Source organism: Sciurus vulgaris, assembly GCF_902686455.1.
Source record: "Sciurus vulgaris genome assembly, chromosome: 12".
NCBI classification, from domain to species: Eukaryota; Metazoa; Chordata; class Mammalia; order Rodentia; family Sciuridae; genus Sciurus; species Sciurus vulgaris.
The window spans coordinates 37,211,512-37,233,173 of record NC_136473.1 but is presented as its reverse complement, the minus strand read 5'-3'; the positions used below and the strand labels follow the sequence as shown (position 1 = coordinate 37,233,173).

General features: G+C 35.3%; 1 long non-coding RNA gene across 1 annotated transcript in view; it reads right to left on the bottom strand.

The window, feature by feature from the left end:
* LOC306642452 overlaps nt 1-3,352 on the bottom strand; it is a 108,943-nt gene extending 105,591 nt beyond the window's left edge. The window contains exon 1 of the long non-coding RNA XR_013758532.1: nt 3,295-3,352. This is a non-coding gene — a long non-coding RNA (uncharacterized lncRNA). The remainder of the gene's footprint in view (nt 1-3,294) is intronic.
* Between the last annotated feature and the right edge of the window lie 18,310 nt (nt 3,353-21,662).

Below are 21,662 nucleotides of genomic sequence, written 5' to 3'. Positions count from 1 at the left end.
CATTTGTACTTTATTTATAGTTCTTTGATTGGAAACCAAATGAGAGTGGAGAAATAGAATTTGCAGATCCCATGTCCTAGGCTCACATGCAGAGAATAGACAGGTGTATTTGGAGAAGAGAGGCAATAGGTAACCAAGTGACAGAAACTTCTCCCATGCATTTTAGTATATAGTGAATTTTGGAAAATCAATATTGATTAGTTTTGAACTTCAGATACAATTTTTCTTTAATTAATGAGTGATTTTAAAACATAATTTTTCCTTTAAAAATCTATGTGTACTGGATATTTTTGATATTTAAATATTTCATTGAAATTTTTAGTCTAAATGATACACATATTTAGGCATTATTACTTTTCTTTTATAACCTAATATGTGATCACTTTCTAAATAGGTTTTGAAACATTTGAAAAGCTTAATTTCTGTTTACTATGTACCAGCTTCTATGTCCTCTATAACTGGTTTATTTATTGTATATCTACAGAAATTCATATTTTCTCTAACTAAAAATCTTTTTAGAAACATTTTTTTTTTCTAGCACAAGGATGGGTTTTTCTACTTCATTTTTTAAATATCAGTTTTTGGTTTGTTCAGTCTGTATTTTATCTCCTATTTATCCTTTCTCTGAGAGTTATTTTTAATTTCCATTATAGTATTTGAATTTATGGAAAATGTATTTCTTCATCAAATCTGTCTTTTTAAAATATAGTTGTACACATTTTTCCAACCTTAAATTCCACATAGCAAGATTTCAAGCTGCTTATTTGGGTGATTAGGCATTGTTTCCTAGTTATAAAATAAGACTAACTCTTTGAAATCCCTGTTATATTGATGGAGGTTTGAGATCTATCTCCCTTTTCTCTGTTTGTTTCTTTGTTTGTTTAGTGCGTAATAATTATATAGAATAGTAGATTTCAGGCTGGGCACAGTGGTGCATGTCTGTAATTTCAGCAGCTCCAGAGGCTGAGGCAGGAAGATCCTGAGGTTAAAGCGAGCCTCAACAACTTTGAGGCCCTAAGCAACTCAGTGAGACCCTGTCTCCAAATAAAATTCAAAATAGTGCTGGAGATGTGGCTCAGTGGTTGAGTGTCCCTGAGCTCAATCCTTGTACCAAAAAAAAAAAAAAAAAAAAAAAAAAAAAAAAAATTTCATTGTGGTATATCTGCAGATGCACATGACACGATTTGATCAATTTCAATCCCCAGTACCCTTCCTGAACCTCACATTTTTCCTCCTCTAGTCCTTTCCTCTGCCCAACTAGTCTCACTCCTATTTTCATAAGATTCCCTTTTTATTCCTTCTTTCTCTTTAGCTTCCACATGTTAGAAGAAACATAAAACCCTCTATTTTCTGCCCTTTAATTCCTTCCATTTTCTTGTAAATGACATAATTCCATTCTGCCTTAAGGTCGAATAAGGCTCCATTCTGTTTATATACACCATATTTCTTTTTTATCCATTTATCTGTTGATGGACACCTAGGCTAGTACCATCACTAGGCTATTATAAATTGTGCTGCTATGAACATGGGTATGCATATATTGCTATAGTATGCTGCCTTTAATTCTTTAGGGTAAATACTGAGAAGTATAATAGCAAAATCACATGGTGGTTCCATTCCTAGTCTTTTAAGGAATTTCCATACTGATTTTCACAGTGGTGGTACTAATTTACATTCCTACCAACAGTGTAAAAGAGTCCCTCCCCCAATCCTCATCAACATTTATTGTTAGTTATATTCTTGATAATTGACATTCTAATTAGAATTACATGAAATCTCAAAGTAGTTTTAATTTGCATTTCCCTGATGGCTAGAGATGATGAAGTCTTTTTTTGTATAATTGTTTGTCATTTGTACTTCTTTTGAGAACTGTTTAATTCACTTACCTATTTATTGAATGAGTTATTTGGTTTTGTTTGGTTGTTGTTGAGATTTTTGAGTTCTTAATGTAATCCTCTGAAGAGTGACTGGCAAAGATTTTCTTCAATTGTGTGAACTCTCTTCATGCTGTGAATTGCTTCCTTTGCTGTGCAAAAGCTTTTTAGTTTGATGACATTCTGTTTATTGATTGTTGGTATCACTTTCTGACTAGCTCTCTTTTCTTAATTGTATGTACCTTCTTTATTCCTACATGAAAACAAGATTCAAGCTTGTAGGCCCTATATATTATCTAAAATTTCTACTTGCAGGTTTTGACTTCCTATACTCATGCAAATTTTATATCCCTTTTTCTGATCCATAGTTATTTTCTTTTATGGAAAATATCCTATAATTTTTAATTCAGTATGTATATCATATAAAACATCAACTCAGTCTTTCAGGTTTTCAGAAGTTAGTTACTATTTTATTTTTTAACATGATTCTAACCATGTGTCATTTTACACAGGATCTTATACTTTCTCTGATATAAGGACCTTATTCTAGAATAGAGGCCCACTTTATTATTTTCTTTCCTTCTAAAGCTTTTGGGAATATCTCAGAAGGAAGAAGAACTGAGCCATATTTGGGCAGCATTAGACCTCTCAGTTCTTCACAGACCTTGTAGCAGGCATTTCCATTTGCAAATGTGTAGATACATTTGCATGCAGCAGCCTCATCTGCTAGATTCCCCCCCTACTTTCTGACCACCTATTGAGAAGTACACCAGCTCTTAGTCCTTGGTCCTTGCTAACTCGCTTAATAATTAAATTTAGTCTTATTAGTTTTAAATGCCATCTATATCCCAATATTTCCCAAATATTATTATCTAATCCAAAAGTCTTTAGGAAACCCAGACTATTTTATCTAGTTGTAACATCACTTGAATGTAAAATAGACTTCTCAATGGTTTGTCCAAAATTGGCCTCTTGATAGGTCCTTCCCAATAGATGTCTCCATCTCGATTAAAGGGATGGGATTCATCCTTCTGATTTCTCAAATCAAATCTGTAGATTTGTTTCTGACTCCTCTCTCCCACATGATCATCCAATGTTAGAGGAAATCCTGCTGGCTCCCCTTCAAAATATGTCCAGGTTGTGTATGTTGTTACTATTTCCTCTAGTGGTACTCTGATTCAAAGCCACCCTTGGTAACTTAATTACATCCTAATTATATTACCCATCCAAGTCCACTGTAATCTTTCTAAATGCAGACAGAATGATTCTTCTAAGACACTAATGAAATCATGACACTCCTCCAAATAAAATACTATTTGGATCTCCCTTTATATCAAGTAGTAGTCTATGTCCTTCCAACAACCTACATGAATCTCTGAATAGGACCACAGTTTGCCTTATCCTATGTTGATGTACTTACCTCTGTGCTTGTTTGGCTCCAGAGGCACTGACTTTCTGGAGATTTTTGAATTTCCCAGACATTCTTCTACCTCAGGGTTTGCTGTTTTCTCTGCTTACAAACTCTCTTTTGATCCTGATCAATTCCTCACTGAATAAATAAATGACAGATACATCAATTAATTTTTCATACATGTGAATTTAAAACAAATCTTCTATGCAGCTTAGGACAACTTTGTGGTTGACTTTTTTGAATTTACAAGACAGTTCTTTACAGTAAAACCAGTTTTAGTTTTCTGCAAACTAGTTTAGTTCATGATGTTTTCAAGGGTCATCTATGCCATTGCGTGTATGAGTACTTCATTCTTTATTATGATTGAAACTTAGCACATATTTTCCTTCTTTTTCCAAATTTGTTCTAATTAGTTATACATGACAGCAGAGTGCATTTTGATACATCATTTATAAAAGAAGATAATGTTGTGCCCAGTGGCTCGAGACCCCACAAAGACCACCAGAGACCACGATCAATGCAAGCAACAAAGAGTCATTTATTGGCAAGCTCGAGCCTGGTCCTCTGCGCACACGGTAACCCGGTGATGCTAAGAGGCCCTGAGCCTTTGTTCAGCAGGCTTTTATAAGGAAAGGCAAACAGTTTTACAGTGTTCTTTTTAATTGGTTAACATTTGAACAGCTAAACATTAGTCCTCCTCTGGTTGGGTCCTGCCAATCTATTTGATTCTCATTGGGTCCCACCAGAACTGAACGGCCCTAGAGGAAGAAGGGAGGAGGGAAGGGGTGAACTGTGCAGGAGATGAGTTGCAGTTAGGCCCCCCTGTCCTTGATAGATAAGGTTTCTAGGCAGCTGCACATTTCTCAGGCAAATATTTCTTAACAACCTCGATAAGCATGGGGGCCCAGCAGTCCTGTTTGCGCTGTATTGGCTTTTGAGGGAGCAGTCGCAACTGCCTGCATCCTGGTAATTAAGACAGCTAGCTGCACAGATATCACCCTGTTCTCAACATTCCCCCCTTTCCAAGAACATTTAGAGAGCCAATCTTGGGTCTCTATAGTTACAGCTAGTAGCAACAATACTAGGGGTCTCACTATAGTGGACACCAGAGTAGTTAACCAAGGGGAAAAATTGAACCAGAATTTAAACCAGCTCTGACTAGCTTCCCGTTTTTTCTTTCTGTTTGCTAGTCATTCTCTGACTTTTGTCATATTATCCTTGATTATCCTACAGTGATCTATATAAAAACAACATTTTTCTCCTAGGGCTGCACATAGACCTCCTTGCTTACAGTCTTTAAAGGCAGGTAAATTTGGTAATCAATGAGCTTTGGAGACCCTTAACATTTTATTCTCCCAGGGGCAGTCTCCAACTTCCAGAGGCAGATGGGTTTCATGGCCTTTATTTCCTCGATTTGACCCGATCCCCTATTTCTACACTAACTACCTGTTCTTAATTCTGGCTTTATTTCTCCCTCTAATCTTAGGAACTCCATGCTGCTGGGGAAGAGGGTCGATGACCTTTCTGACTTCTTCGAGCTGGAAGTGGGTGGCGTGGGGCAAGCAGCTTGGAGTTCCTTTTATTATTATTATTTTTTTAAATCGGGTCAATCGAGGAGTCCAAGGTAAAAGTCTGGCTGTGGAAGAGCAGGTTGTAAAGTCATCTGGGGGTGGGTGCTTCTATGATAGAAGAACAAAAAGACATGAGTACTGAAATGAGATAAGTACAAAGTAAATGTTGAAGCATCTGAAACATGCCACTGAGTATCATGAAAATGACGGAAGTCAATTTTTCACCAGGAGGTGGAAGAACTGAGAAATTGTTCCCATAACTAGACCTAGCAAAGGCTGGAGAGGACAAGGCCTTCATTTGGGGACTTTAACATTGTCCAGGTTATCAGGAATGTAAACACAACATTTAACTCTTAATGTCATAGATGTTCCCAGAAAATATAGTTAAGCTACTTAATGTCATCTGATTTTTGTAAAATATCCTTTTATTGATATAACCTGTGTTTAGTAGAGATCTCTATACTTCTGTTACTTAGGGCTAGGTAATCATACTAGCAAACATAGATTAAGTCTACCTGTATAGCTTAGGAAGGTCTTAAACTGACTAAAAACTTCTGACTCTGGCAGTTTCTTTTGATAGTTATCAGGCACATTTGCTGAAGAATCTTTTTCTCATTTGTAGCTTCCAGTTTTTATTCTAGTGGGCTAATACAAGTGTACATCTTAAGTTACATTTAACTATTATTTCTTTTAAATGCCCGAAAATGACTGTATTTTGGGTTTTAACTGTTTTGCTGGGTGTCTAAGATGAAGCTGGTCAAATTGACCTGGTTCCTGTCTTGTTAAAGAGTCAGCTGAGTTCCCACAGGGGTCACTCGTAGAGAACTTAAGAGCACCTTCTTAGCTCCACCAGTGCCATTGGTTAGGTAGGGTCTTCTTGATGACGTGGCTTTCCTTGAAAGCATCAGGGATGTCTCCCTTTTTCCATGACTTTCCTCTGCAGCAGATGCACTGAGTGATTTTTCATCCTCTAGTCTCAACAATCTCCTTGATCAGGAGGTTGTGTGACCCAGAGTTGCAGCGCTCCTTAGAGAAGTCCCCTTATTCCCTGGGTTCAGGCTGACTTTGAGGGCAAGATACTGTTTTTTTCTTGGCCTCTGTATTTAATTCCAATTTCTAAGTTTGATCTTAATCATCCAGCAAGCCAGTCTCACCAGTCATTAAAGTAAGAGTACTGGGCTTTAACTTTAATGTCCATAACTTTACAGTTATTTACCCTTTTATCTAACTGGAGTCTGTATTAGTACTGGAAGTTACCACTATCTGTTCTATAGGTGATGGCTTATTATCACAAGTTACCTAGGTTGTATATTCTGGAAGCAGCTACTTCTGCAAAACAGTAACAAGCAACAGTTTTACAAAATGAGATTAGCAAGAGTAAAAACATATTCAGCTTGTTTAATAGCTATCTTGAATTTGGACTGAGAACCACATTATATCCCCTATTTGAGATCATAGTAATTTTATAACAAAAACCAATCTTTTGACTATAACTTTAAATAAGCTGAAGTCTGGCTTATTTTGGAGTCACTCTAATATGCAGCAGGGTGTGGCAGAGCCTTATCTTAGGTAAGGCAGGGCTCTTCACAAATCTTAAGTAAAATGTTCTAATCCTGAAGCTAATTTTTTCCCCTTTTGCCATAACCAGCATGACCAAATTTTCAAGTTCAGTGAGGGGCAAAGGAATATTAGAAAATAAAGGTTTATAAATACAGATTTTGAAGATTAAGCTGAGATCAGATGGAGCTCTGTTCTCTGATGGAGATGCAGATCCAAAGAGTTATGTTAGCAATCTTTATACATGTCTTATTATTAGGTTGAAGACTATGTAAGCATTATTCTTTGTTTTCAGGAGAGTTACAGAGACTAGAACATCTACGTAACTTTTTCCACAACTGCAAAGTGCAATGTTAGGAACTCTGTGTAGCTCTCAAAGAAGTCCACTGTCCAAAGTTACTGTAAGGTGGGCAGGAACTAGAGAAGGGAGCTGATGAAACACTGATTATCTAGCAAAACAATTTTTTTTTTTTTTTCTCTGCCCAAGAGCTGTGTGCCTGAGATCAATGTAAGAGCTGAAAGGACTCCTGTATAGAGCCTCCCCAGGGAGGGCACTGCCACATCAGCTAGGCATTTTGTGCCCCTACACAGGAACACTTCCAGGCACCAGGCATGCTACAGTCATGTGGTCAGAGACCCCAATCTCAGTCATTGTTGTCTCATTTTTGCTATTGCGCATTATACTCTTTATTAAATGTCATTTTAAGAAGTTTACATATATTGATTCCTGAGTCTATATGAACATTAGTTAACACAGACTAACATTATATCCAAAACAGGAATCAATCAAAGAACGGCTGAGAGAGCTTTTAAGTTTTCTTTTGTATAGCAAAATGCTTTCACCTTCTATGATATGAACCTTTAAACAAATCAGTCTGTCACTAACTCTTAGATATACATTTACATTTAAATGTTTATCTCAGTGAAATAAGTAACCAATTTTATTTATATCTTATTGATAATAGGTCCCATAATAAAATATTAAGTGATAAAAATAAATTCCCAATAAAATGTACTCCTTAAGTTTAAGATTACCATTACAGACAAGTTTATTCTGGAGAATAGCAACACTTGATAAATTCCCTGCTTTAAAAACTTGTATACCTGGAAAATATGAACACATTTAATATGCAACTAATGACTTTCACAATTACCTTGACACTTTTTTTTTGTCTTACCAAATTTAGTTTTTAAGAAAAATGTAGACTCTGTAACATAGTACAATACTCTTAACAGTTGTTTAACCATAATTGTGTATACCCCAATTTTTAAGACTAATTGTTCTAAAGAATAAAACTTAATAGACACAAAGTTAAGAGAAAATTAGTGTTTCAAATCCTTGTTATTTTACCATGTCATTTTACCATATAGATTAGACTTCAGTTTATATCAGAACATTAGTATTTTTCCTTAGGAAAAACCTTAAATAGCTTTAACCGATTGTCTCACATACTTGTAACCAACTTAGTTTCATGCAAACTTGTTGACATTTGTTCTTTACTTACACACAGACTTTCTTAGCACTTACTTAGACCTTCATGTATTTTATCACATAAACACTTTTTTTTACCCAGAAACATTTTTTCCCTTTTACTAAATATATTTTCATATCCAGAGCCTTTTATTTTTTCTTTCCTTTCTGTCGACACTTTTTTTTTGTTCACATTCTGAAACAACTCTCATGAAATTTCTGAATTTAGATAAATTACTCCATTTTAACAAGATAAAATACCTTGTTGTTTATAGTACTCTAACTGAAACACAGTGAGAGGGGAGATGGTAACTCTAAATCCAAACCTAAGAGCTCCTTGGAGCTTTGCAGAACTGGAGGGGGAGCAGGGGGAAGTGGTAAGGAAGCAGATGGAACGCTCACCCTCTGGGTTGGGCTTTTACCTGTTAGGACATAACTCTTAATAACCTTGTTTTTAGTATTGACACAAAGCAATTTTAAACACTTTTTAGTTTACCAACCTATGAAAACACCAATAATGTTTAGGTATGATACCCCATGGAATTTAAGGACTTAAGAGTACTTAATGTTATTTAACAATTAGCATTTTAACTTTGCAAATTAATCAATTAATCAGATGTCTTTACAAACACATTTGAGTTGTCCTATACATGTTAAATTTAATTTACTTATTCTGCAAAAACCAAGATATCAGACAAGTGTCCTGAACAGTATTTGCTGTCTCTTTCCTGTTGAAGAAAAGTATTAGACATTGTTTAACATCAACATTGCATTAGTTTGACTACTTAGAGACTTGCGAATTATTTCTGAAGACATTTCACTTTTATTAGTTTACCCAACTTAAATTGAACCCTTTTAAATCACGTAAATAAAAGTATTTGGATCCATTTTTAAATTTTAATTTTAGGAGCGCTCAGTTTTGATACAGACAAAACATGACATCAGACACAAAAACAAATAACATAAAATCAAAGGCCTTGTAACTTTACTTACTGGAGAACAATCACAGATGTTTAAAAATAACTCTAGAGTTGGATAAAAATAGGACTGATAACAAAAAAAATCATTAACCTAGGTATGTAGGATCAAAATTATGAGCTCAGAAATACAGCATTAAAGAAAAACAAAACAAAACAAGAATCCTAGAGAATGAGTTAGATCTGTGTAGCAGCCCAGGAGTTTAAAACGCGCCTTTTTTTTTTTTTTTTTTTTTTTCAGGTTACTCCCCCCTCTCCCACTGAAACTGCTACAGTTCACATTCCAAGGCAGACTTCAGCAAGGCCAGGCAGGGGGAAGGGAGGGATTGCCCAGGACTTTTTAACCCCTTTTTTCCTGGTTGAGAAATCGGGTTAGGTTTGAATGCAGAAAATCACAAAACATTATTTCCCACTACTTTTGGAGAATAGAGCTGCTGAGTTCTCCGCCTAGGGGGATTGGAGTAAACAAATCTCTTAGGAACAAGGAGAAGGACTGTAAAGTACCCTGCAATGAGTATCCCTAAGCCTAAGAATAGGGGACCTGAGGGAGGACAAAGGGAGCCCATCCTTCGACAAACAAAGAGGTGCTTAGGACAGACTAGTGACGGGCAACTATGCAAACAAAGGGAACCTGGGCATTTCCATACTAATTGTCCCAGGTCTTATTCCTACAGTTTGGATTCCTATATCTGACCAGCAAGGGAAGGGGAGCATCCAGGAGGGAGTGGATGTGCAGGAGTATTGTGTAGCCCATTTTACCCTCCAAAAATGAAGAGACAGAAACCAGCACCTCAAACAGATGTGGGGTGCATGGAGAGAGAAGCTTATTTATCTCACTCGAAGTAGATCTTGGTGAAGATTGGCTACTCCATGGAGCAGAGTGCAGCAAACTTACCCTCCTTTAGGTGTTCACACTGAAGTTCTTTCCTCTGGCACAGACCTCGAGAAGTGACTCAGGAGGAAAGTCTTAGGAGTCACCTGAGCCTATTCCCTGTATAATTCCAAAAGGATAAAATGAATTTGACCATTGATTAGTATTTCTCCTGTCTATCAGGAGATTCATAGACCCGTTTTCCTCCAGATTGGAGATGAGAAATTTAAGAATGAGAAACAGTGAGAATAGTAGCAAACTGACACAATGAAGAATTCAATAGGAGGCAAGAGTAAAGACCATACCATACAATACACAAACAGACAGACATATAGCGCGCTAGATCAAAGTTGGCTAGTTGGTATTTTGTCGACAAAAACAAAGGCCCAGATGCGACAGAGTCGCCCAGATGCAGCACAAAGGCTGCCCAGATTGCAGCCCAAAGGCTGCCCAGATGCAACAGAGTCGCCCAGATGCAGCACAAAGGCTGCCCAGATGGGTCGAGGGGACGTCTCCCGAGACCCTGCTGGGGTCCTATAGCGCGTCCGCCAGGACTTTGCCAGCCCAGAACCAGAACCTGCAGGCAATCCAGACAGAAATACGGCAATGCCTTACTCACCGGCCAATGATGTTACTTATGACTCTATGATCAGGTGTCTGGGTGGGCTTGGGGTATCCCGGACGAGCCCCCAATAACTTCTCATTCTTCTGGCTGTACATAATGTAGAATTATACCACTCATGTAATCATGTATATACATAGGGTATTAATATTAGATTCATTCTGCTATTCTTCCTACTCTCATTTAAATGGGATTTTAAGAAATAAACAACTGGCTGGGTGTGATGGCACATGCCTCTATTCCCACTAACTGGGGATACTAAGACAGTAGGATCACAAATTTAAGGCCAGCCTGGGAAACCTGGGGAGACCCTGCCTTAAAATAATTTTTTTTTTTTTTAAAGGACAGGGAATGTAACTCAGAGGAATAATGCTCCTGGGTTTAATCATCAGTACTGCGTAAAAAAGGGAAAAAATGAATAAATAAAAGACAAAAAATAATTTCCTACCGAATTAAAAACTGTTAGACTTAATCATATAGATTATGGTAACAGTATTCTCTCATACATACATAAAAACAAAACCATCTTTTACTGGATCTCTGAAAAATTTAAGGCAATTACTTACTATTTTGGTAGTGTGTAACTTCACTATGACCATGGTACCTGATAAGAACAACTTAAAAAAAAGAACATTTATTTGGGACTTGGGATTCTAGAGTTTCAGTCCATGATGAGCCAACTCCAATGCTGTGGACCTGAGGTGAGGCAGAACAACATGGTGCAAGGATGTTGTGGAGAAAAGCTGCTAATCTCATGGCAGACAAGAAGCAGAGAGAGGGGCAGGAGAGAGGGACTGGAGACCTGATAAACTGTTCCAGTGAACTATTCCCTTCCACTAAGTCCCACCTCCCAATATTCCAGTCAGTGATCAATTTATATGTCCAAAATATGGGTTAATTCACTGATGAGGTCAGAACCCTAATCATTGCCTAAAAGTTGTACCTCTGCACCTTGCTGTATTGGGGGCCATACTTTCAACACAAGATATTTGGGACATAGCAGTTCCAAACCATAACAACTAGTATATTCTATTTTATAAATAGTAATTAATACATACCAATTTATTTAAAACTAATATGTTTTTCAACTTCTAAACGCGGACTTCTCTTAATTAAATGCTAAAAGTTTTGACGAATTAACATAATTAAAATCAAACTGCCTCCTTATATAAAAAATGTAAACATCAGTAATATAATGAAAACCTGTGTAATAATTATACCTGCTCTATGGCAAATAAATTCCTAACTGTGAGATTTGATATTGTGAAAAGCAGTTCACTTCAGTAACCTAGTTCTTTTCTAAATGCAAAGTGAAAGGTAGGCTTGGAATAATTTGCTCTTTATATCTTGCTTCAAAATTGTCAACAAAGACATAGAAAGCATTAATTGCCTCATCATATTTGCTTATGATTTTACATCTGATTAGCCATGGGTGGATGTGTGGATTTTACATAAATAACATTAGAGCTATCTGGAAACTACCTGTCAGCTCAGTGACATTTTATGTTATTAAATATTTTTTTCTCTTGTTACCAGTTCATGGTAAGATTTGCTGAGCCTGATACAATCATTTTAATTACAATTTAATTCAAGTCACTTATTCTTTGAGATCTATCTCTAGATTACATTCTAAGAATTAATATTGAGAAGTATTAACGCTTAGTGAAATCAATTTGTAGCTTCTCTATGTATTTAAGTGCCTGTTAAAAATATGTAGAGAAGATATATTCGTTTATAATCTATATAATTCCATGTTCATTATTTTGTAAATTGTTGGATAAAACTGTAATGTTGCTGCTTCTGCTATTTATACAAGAGGTTGTTTTCTTAATTTTTAGTCTGCCATTTTAGTTTTTTCCTGTTAACCACAAAATAAAATAAAAATTATAAACAAATTTAATATGAGATAACCATACAGTGTGAAAATATTTTTCCACGTAAAAATAACGTAGAAAAGACATTTGACTTTGTCAGGAAATAGTAATTCACAAAACTATGATTTTTTAACTAGTACATATTAATTGTGAATATCAATGGGATTCAGTGCAATAGTTCCATATATGTATACAGTGTACACTGATCAAATTCATCCACCCTTTTCCATCACATCCCCACTCCATACCCTTCCCAATCCCTACTTTCAGGTCAACATTTTTAAAGCTTCCACATATGAGAGAAAGCATGTGCCCTTATTTTCCTGTGTCTGGTTTATTTCATTTCACATGATGTCCTCCAGTTCTAACCATTTTGCAGCAAATAGGATTTCTTTGTTGGTGGGGGTAAGCAGGGATTGAACTCGGGGTCATTTGACCACTGAGTTACATTCCCAGCCCTATTTTGTATTTTACTTAGAGACAAGGTCTCACTGAGTTGCTTAGCACCTCACTTTTGCTGAGGCTGGCTTTGAACTCGTGATCCTCCTGCCTCAGCCTCCCAAGCTGCTGGGATTACAGGCGTGTGCCACCCCACCCAGCAGCAGGATTTCTTTAAAGATGAATAATTCTCCACTGGGTATCTGTACCACATTTTTATTATCCATTTTTCTGCAGGGGGCACCTATACTGATTTCTTATCTAGGTTATCATGAAGAGGTCCCTAGTAACCATAAGCATGCAGCTTTCTTTGGTGTGCTGGTTTCTTTTCCTTTATGTATACACCCAGGAGTGGGATAGTTAGTAGATGAAATTTAGGTTTGTTGAGGAACCTCTAAGCTGTTCTACATAATGGCAAAACTCATTTACATTCCCACCAACAGTGTGTAAGAGTTTCTTTTCCTTCACATCTTTACTTGCATTTGCTATGTATTTATTTATTTTTGATAATAATCTTTCTAATTGTATTGAAATGGTATCTTGCGTAGTTTTGATTTGCATTTCCCTGATGGCTGATGATACTGAACATTTTTTTTCATATATTTGTTAGTATTTTGTATTTCATCTGTTAAGAAATGTCTGTTCAGATCAGTTGCCTGTTTTTAAACTGAATTACCTGGTTTTTACGTAAGTTTTTTTGAGTTTCTTATGTATTCTGGATATTAACCCCACAGAAGTACTTCTTCTCTAAAATTGTTATTCTCAAATTTTGCCTATTAGGATATTAAGTAATTCAACTTTAAAACCTAAAACTTGAATAACATATGATGTGTTATTTCAGATGAGGCAAAGACAAGCTTAGAGGGTCAATGCAAATGTGTTCATGGATGTCTGTATTCAAGAGCCTTTATAACTATATATTTTGAAACCTGGCAATGATTTGATCTTAGTCTATTTTTTGGGTGTATTTCTATAAACCCTATGTAAATAGAAAAAGAAATATTAAATAAAATATCATGTAAACATACATAAAAATCAATATTTTAAAATTGCAACATTTTATAATGGAACTCAAGCTTTTTTGAAACACCCATTCTATTTTCTTTGTTTTGAAAATGAAGTAGGTCAAAAATTTAAAATACAAATTTCCACATCTTTTTCTAGACTAAATTTCTAGAATTCCATAGTATAATGATGACATCACCAATTCTATTATTGTATATAACTAATTAACATTAGTTATTAATATTTTGAATGTGTAATTAACATTCAGTACTTCAAATACAAAACCAGTGCTACTGAGACAGAAAGAAAAAAATATTCGAATTCACATAATACACAATATATTACTATCAGAATTATCTTCTTGGCTGGGTAATTTCATCAATTCTGAGATCTTCTACAATTCAATATCCTACACCAATTGACTTCAGATATTTTGATCATAGCTCTAAACTAGTATATTTAAATCCCAATAGGATGTGCCACTATTACATCAAGCAAAGCTTGGTCCCTTAGTTTTAACAGTGGCTCCATACCAGGAACACACTGAAGAGAAGTTGCAGGGAGACAGCTGCTTAAACAGCTCAATTTGAAGTGGGATGGAGGACTCCATGAAAGAAAACTTAGAAGAAAAAATAAATTCAAATAGAAAAGACTTAATTATTGCTTTGAAAAAAATAAGACAAATAATGGTGGAGAAAAAGAGAAAGAACTAGAAACTCCAGGAAAAAAAAAAGAAAAAGAAATAATTGTTCATCAAAGACAAGGCTGAAATAAGAAGCAAAGTAAGAGTAGCATGATTCCAATCAACTGACAGTGTTATGAAAGTCAAAAAAATCAAAGGCAAAAAAAAAAAATTGTTAATAAATTCAAATACAATAAATAGAGAAACAACCATAATCAAAAGAGGAAGGTGCCCATACACACATGTACACACACTTTAAAACATTATAGAGACTGCAAATTAACTACATTAATATTTCCTCGGGTAATTAGTTTTTGTTTTTAAAAATTTGAAGAAACAAGGCATAACTACTTAAACATGTGATTTTTTTAAAAAAATGTGCAGTTTTACAAAATTCCTTTAATGGTTTTCATGACCACTAGTCCAACTTTAGCTTGGTTGGCCTAATTCTTGGGCCCTGCTCTCTATTTCTTCCTCATCTCTCTGCAATCTTGCCCACTCAACTTCTTTCCTTCCCTGGGAAGTGCCTGCTTTCTTTCACTTGAGGTCTCTCCTATACTTTCCTAACTCTTCCTAATCCTCTTTACTTAGCTGACTCCCTAGACTTCCTGTTTTCTGGAAAGTCTTTCTGAGTCGCCTTCCCCAATGGACTTAGACCTTTGTTGTGTGTATTTTAAACAAGTTGTAGTTTTTCCCCTCTCGTGTCACATTTTGCACTCTAAAGTAACTATGGTTCATATTTTAATCTTTCATAACAGATTCTATGAGGGCAGAGACCTTGTTTGTTGTAGCACCAGACAGAAAGCAGACGCTCAGAAGTTACATGTTAACTGGCAGTGCTGACAATTACTTGAAATGAACTAACCCAAAATATTCACAGTGTCATCAGGCACCAGGTGCCCATTTTTTGGTACCAAAATAATTTTTATATCAAAAATATTCATCAAAGAAGCAAAACACATTCCACATTATAAATCATTCTTTTTTTTTTTTTTTCTTTTGGTACGGGGGTACCGGGGATTGAACCCAGGTATCATTGGGTCACTTCCACAGCCCTTTATTATATTTTTTATTTAGAGACAAGGTCTCACTGAGTTGCTAAGTGCCTTGCTCAGTTGCTGAGGCTACCTTTGAACTCAAGATCCTCCTGCCTCAGACTCCTGATTATAGGGGTGCCCCACTGTGCCTGGCTCACATCATTCAATCATTTATATTGAATTATTAGGTTTCTGGTATTCAAAAATACTTATGGCTGTATTTACTGATCATATTAAGCTGAAACATTTTGATCAATGTTCATCATTTTCCCATTTCTATTCAGGAGAAAAGCAGCCTAGAAAAGTAAGCCTTTCAGGCTTTTGGTTGTCTTGGTCAGAGGCTATGTCTAAAATAGGTAAAATTATTTTCTTCATTTATTTTTTAAAATTATTTCTTTATTTGTACAAATTTATGAGGGACAGTGTGATAATTCAAATGCATGTATCTAGTGTATTATGATCAAATCAAGGTACTTATCATTTACCTCCTTAAACTATTTAAAAAATCTTTATTAACACATGTAATTATACATATTTACAAAGTAGTGTGATATTTCTATACATGTATACAATATGAACTGTTCAAATCATGGTAATTAATATATACTTCCCCTTATCATTACTTTGTGTTTGGCGACTTCAAGGTCATTCTTTGCTCATAAAATATTCATAAAATATATAATAGGTTATTATATATAATATACATATTATACTATATATAATAGGATATGCAGGTTATATATAATAAACTATTATATAATATTATATGATTATTAAATAACCTATTTAATAGATCTTTAAAATACATAATAGGTTATTATGAATAGTAATCACTCACTATTCTATAGAACACTATAACTTGTTACTTCTAAATGTGTTTGGGTACCCATTATCCAATCTCCTACTACTCCTCTCCCTCTATCCTTTTTCTCTGGAAACATTTTGTTTTCTTCCATAGAACCCCTTACCTTAAGAGGTGCTCATAGCTCTCAATTTTACCCTAAAAGTTCATCAGTGGGATGCTCTGCCTCTTAGGTTTTCCTCCCTGGACTATCTCATGATGTGGATTTCTTCATTAAGAGACAGATTTTGCAGTTATGCCTCTAGGAGCACAAAAGATGATAAACATCTATAGGGTGATTGGAAATACTTAATACATTCTTGTGTATTAATTGCTAAGGTAAGCATTTCACAAAACGTTTAATACATTTTCTGAAATTAGTAGAGATTAGGGATTTCAGTCTAACAGAATTAGCAAATGTGAGGTTCAACTGAGTGATTTTCTTTTTTGCTGGTACCTTGAAGTCCTAAAATACAGGGGACTACTTACATACAAGATATATAAAAAATTGTCTAGGTTCTTGATCTTGTGTGTTCTACACTAAATCAAACTTCATGTGAGTGCTCAAATCAAGTGATTAATAATAACTTCATAACTGAATTTTAATTTTAACAATAATTACTCGTACAAATTAATTTTTGCAAATAAGCAGTTAATGAAGGTCTATAAATTATAGTAAACTCAAAATGCAGAATTTTAAAGTGTGGTGATCCTTTGTAAAGTTAGTCTACCAAGCTTGTTTATTGAGATTACACATGAAGAAATGAATTATAAAAATATTCTGTTTTTTCAAAATCAAAATGGTAGGACCTGACTTATCAGAAAATTAAATGTAAATATTGGTGTTTTATTTGTCTTAACAGAATTTGGATTATTTAGGACAACCAAAATGATTAAAGAGTGTGAGCAACTACTGTATTCATAGTAGACTGAGAAGATTAGAATTCTTCAGGCTGGAAATAATGAAAGCAGACATGAATGAAATCTCTGATATCATGAGGGTTGTGGGTAAGGTGAACACTTTTTCACCCAAATCATAGAATGTTATAAAGAAAATGCTTTGGGAATTTAGTGCAAAATTCCACAGAGTAATCTCTAACAGAAGTTCTTTTGTGTTCATTACTTTCAAACTCTAGTGCCACTGCCCAGTGGATCGAAGCTTTTCTCTTCTTTACACAATGGCCTTAGAATACTGCATGGACCCTTTGTCCTCATTATGACGTCTTCTCACTCATGAATCATATTGATCTTTAACAAACTCAGCCTGCTGGATGTAAAATGAAGAGAACTGTGATTTAGTGTTAGGAATTTGGAGAGTGAAAACATAAATTTGGAAGCAATTATCTGCTATAATTTTAGCAAAAGAATCCATCCTGATGTCAAACACACAATCCTTACCTTTTCCCTTTCAATCCATTTCTCCTTGATGATTGCTTTAAGGAAGAAAGGTGTTTTTCTGGTTAGTTTTTAGTTAACCTCTTCCAGTTTGAATTTGGATCTCAGCAATACATTTTTGTTTCTCAATTTCTTCTTCATCTTCTACATAGTGAACAGACTGATAACCTTACAGCAGATGTTACTGTTTGCTGATGAGTCACATTATGAGTTTCTAGCATTTATTTAATCATTAATTTAAAATATTTATTTAGTTTTTCTCTTGGCCACTCTTTCTGTGAGATGCTTTAAAACCAAAGGAGGATAGGCAATGTTCCTGCTTTCATGGAACATTCATGAAAGTTTCTATCAGTGAAGACAAGAAGCATACAGAAATTAGAGTAAAGTCTGCTGAGGGTTATGGTGGGGGCACTGTGTAAACATGAATAAGAGCATCCTCCACTTGGGGAAAGTGAGCGTTGTGTGTAGACTGTGAACATTCAAAGGTTACATAGATGTATTTTCTAATGCCCTTTTGTTGGTGGGCGCTTTACTTCAGAAAAAAATGAAGAAATGCCGGGTGCAGGAGTGGACGCCTCAGATCCCAGTGATTCGAGAGTCTGAGGCTGGATGATCACAAGTTCAAAGCCAGCCTCAGCAAATTAGCAAGGTCCTTAACAATTTAACGAGACTTTGTCTCTCAAAATTAAACAAAACAAAATACAACAACAACAAAAAATGGACTGGGGACATGGTTCAGTGATTAAGCACCCCTGGGTTCAATCTGTGGTATTAAAAAAAATGCAGAAATAGACTGGGTCAAAATGATGCATTTTATAGATGAGAGCTTTCCCAACTTTGTATATATGCTAGGAAACAACTGGGAAGGTTCCTGAGTCTCATTAAGATTGCTGGTGTATTTTGCCACTCTGCTTTTAGGAGTAAAATAGAAAATTTAAAAATTTCATCTTGTGGAAACAAGAGGTCAAAATTCAGAACAATTGAGGACCCTGGATTTTCTGTAGTACAACCACCTGACATTAACAATAGGAAAATAAAGTACATCCTGAAGACAAGTGTGATGCCCAGATTCTCTGCCATTTGAACCCCACATGTAAATTTTTATCAAATAAGAAATAGAAAATTAACCAGCAATGGCATTCCTGTATTATAAGAGATCACCTATGAGCCCAAGTGAAACATACACATGTTTATTTTTCTTAGTTAGTCAATGAACAGAAACTGAATAACAAGCAGAAAGATGCCTAGGGCAAGAAAAAGTTTCCATCCCTCTCTCCTCCACTATTTTCCATTTTCATTCCTCTTGAGTCCACATGTCACAAGTGATTTTTTGAAAGAAATATTATATTTTATTAGTCAATTTCCAAGGAATTAAACATAGACACTACATCATAACATCATGGCATAAGAAAAAGACATCTTTTTCATAGGCAAAATGGAACTAGAAGGATTCTCTTTGCCCTTTCCTTTCTTTCTGATCACTACCAGCAATAAATTTCAGCGAAGAAGCAAGAGAGGGAACAAAATAAAGCAAAGAGGAGATGAAGAAAGAAAACTAAAGTAGGATCTGTGTCTGGTGGGAAGAATACATCTACTTCATTTGCAAAGACAATAAAACAAATACCCTCCAAAGAGCAAATATGCTAAGTCCTAGTGGTTTCTACTTTCAGCTTTTTGTACCAGCTGCAACTGCAATAATATTTTGCTTTGTCTAAGGATACTGCAAAAACTCTTTTGAAAAGATCAGCACAACCAGGACAGGTTAGATATCTCATATATACATATGTGTGTGTGTGTGTGTGTGTGTGTGTGTGTGTGTGTGTGTATGTTTATGTGTATGTGATATGTTCACAAATATATGGATGATATATTTAGAAAGATATAGACATATACCTCCTGGTAGAGCTTGAGTAAAGCCTGTACACTACTGTCTGCTTCCTCTGACTGCACGAGATTACATTTGCAGAAAGAGAATGGGTGCCCTCCCTCCCCTGTGCCCTGTTGATGATGAGAAGCCCCCAGAGGAATTACTTGGACCAAAAGTCTGTTTATTTTCAGGAGGCTGTGACTGAATCCTTCTCCCCACCCTCACCCTCCACTCAAGAAACTAAAAATTACAATTATATATATTCATAAGAGGCTTTCCCAGGACCTAATAAATTGTAGGTTTTGTTAACATCATTGATGACAATCTCTGTTACCTGTCCAGCTATCTTTATTTTAATAGTGGCTTTCTAAAGATACTGTTTCACCTTCTGTTTTTACTGAAGATTATTCCTAGTTGGAATTGTGGTTTCACCCTCAAAGCTACTAAAGTCTAGTTTTCATACTGGAAACATTAATTACCATGACAGATTTTAAAATTGGTAATCAGTTAACATTAAAAAACACATATTTGTGTATTTTGTGTATAATCATATTTTGGAATGCTTCTGCTGTTTGGCATATGAAGAAAGAATATCTGGATTACTGTTTCGAAATTTCACCCAGTATTTTGGTGTCACATACACATGACCTTAAATTCTTTGTGTTTTAAATTGCTAAAAGCTTCTGGAAGTGAATACCACTTCCTCATTCTCAATCAGTGTTTGATAACTTCACTCAGAAAGTATAAACATATGGTGCTTTGCCGCATTACATCTTGATCCCTTATTAGAATGTCTATCTATATTTCAAATTTGGAAAGTAAAGCCAAAACAGAAAAAAAAAAAAAAAGTTTTAATCAGCATTTCTTCTGCTCAGATCTGATGTTCAATAGTTTGCAGAGAGTGACACTTCAAAACAATTTTTAAAAATCATGATAATGGTGTTCTGAAATTTAGACTTGGATTCTAATAAATTTTTTAAATGCAAATGGTGGGAACTTCTTGTTACGGGAACCTCAGCAGGCCTGGAATTCTAATGTCATTATCAACAAACAGTGTCAATTCTGGAATCCTAAAACAGGCAGGCACTCATAACATGTTTTTGTTGTTGACTGTGACCAGATAGTTTACATCAAAAACCAGTGCACATGTAAAATAATTAATACAGCTGGTCGTGCTATTAGTTGTTTATCTAAGCTAAAGCAGAGTCAAAGCAATGATGACCAGGATCTCAATATCTTCCATTTGACAATTAATTAATGAGTGTCATGTAATACTCCTTCTATTATTGAGTCATGTTATGATTAATTTGTACGTTATTCAACTTTTCCATACTTTTTGACCTCTCTTTTACACTGTTTTGCAGTACCTGGAAAACTCTAGAGATGCTACATTTTTATTATCCTCTATCTTTGCCATGTCTGGAAGTATGTCTAGTGTTCAGTAGCTCCTGAAATATTTTTGCTAATTAAACTAAATGGTTACGTGATTTAGCAGGAGTGAGCATTAGCAGAAATTGGTCTCTACTCCTATAAAAAAGATTTGCTAGATGAGAACCTCACAACTGCCTGAAGGGTGGAGCTGTTGTACATAAGTGATGTTCTAACTTAACAAGAAAGGCTCTTCATGACTGAGAAATGATCAAGTTCTGATAAAGTGACTCATTCTTTGAACTATCCAAAAACTTAAACTCCCTGGACCTCAGCATAGCTACTTACAGAGAGCTGTTCCAGGAATGAGAACTGCTTTTACTGACATATCCAAAGACTCAAGTGATCTGAGAGGATGGAGTTTAATTACACTTTTAATAACATGCAACTGAAGTGCATCAAACCAGAATGGTGATGGAAATTGTAATTATTCATTTGGTCTGTCAATCATAATTTTTTGTTAATTTCCTGAATTTGACCTCATCATGTGGACATCTCAGTTATAAGAAAACTTGTCTGGTAAAGACTAAAACCACCCTTACAGAACCAGCAATCTTCTATTATAACTTCATTTCTGTGGAATAAAATGGGCACCAGGAACCTAACCACAGTAGCCGGCTATGAAGACAGCATCAATTATGCTCCTGTAAGTTCTAAGAGGCAAAGAACAAGACAACTTCTATTTTTCAATCTCTAGATCTAGAATCATGCCACAGCACGATTTCAATGCATTGGTGATGT